At 57.7% G+C, this 669-nt stretch overlaps 1 long non-coding RNA gene across 1 annotated transcript in view; it reads right to left on the bottom strand.

Annotated features, from left to right (window-relative positions):
- Nucleotides 1-663, bottom strand: part of LOC107196278 — a 2,146-nt gene extending 1,483 nt beyond the window's left edge. The window contains exon 1 of the long non-coding RNA XR_001517675.1: nt 209-663. This is a non-coding gene — a long non-coding RNA (uncharacterized LOC107196278). The remainder of the gene's footprint in view (nt 1-208) is intronic.
- Between the last annotated feature and the right edge of the window lie 6 nt (nt 664-669).

The raw sequence follows: 669 nt of genomic DNA on the forward strand, positions 1-669 counted from the left end.
GAAAAACGTGTTTGTGCCCTCTAGCTAGCTGCACTCTGGGGGGCTAGCAAATAACGCTTGTTTGACCCCACCAGTCAGTAGCTACTCAGGGTGTGGGAGGATATATATAGATCTATGTAATTATAGCTTCTAGTGCATATGTCGACAACTATATACAGGGATCTATAAATTAAATGCATTTGTGGCCACTGCAACTAGGTTGACGTACCTGAGCTCCGCTACTTTTGGTGCCCTCCTCCCTGTGAGAGCTTCAGCTTATTTAAGAGCCCCTGCAGCTCCCTCCTTTCTCTGAGTCTTGGAGGGGGAAAGCCCGTGTCACCCCTGCATGTAGGATACACAAGAGAGAGCCGCGCAGAAGGGTTCAGTGCTGGGATCTCCCCACCCCTCCCCCCACCCCCTTATGGCTCAGGGCCCTGGCGCCGCAGCACGGTCCTGGGAAGACCAAATCCCGAGTCCCCGGCGAATCGTGGTCTCCTGGCTGAAGATCGGACTGCAGGCCACTCGCCTCCGGGACGAGCCAGCGATCGTCGAGGGAAGGGGGGCGTCCACTCCCGTGAGGGTCACTCTCGTGGGCTCTCCGCCCCGTCTTGCTGTAAAGTCCAGCCTCCGGGCTTGGGAAGGATGGTTCCCGGCCGCCCCTGACGCAGAGGAGTTCAACGACTCCGGGGC

The sequence above is a fragment of the Pteropus alecto genome, unplaced genomic scaffold (assembly GCF_000325575.1).
Source record: "Pteropus alecto unplaced genomic scaffold, ASM32557v1 scaffold86, whole genome shotgun sequence".
NCBI lineage: Eukaryota > Metazoa > Chordata > Mammalia > Chiroptera > Pteropodidae > Pteropus > Pteropus alecto.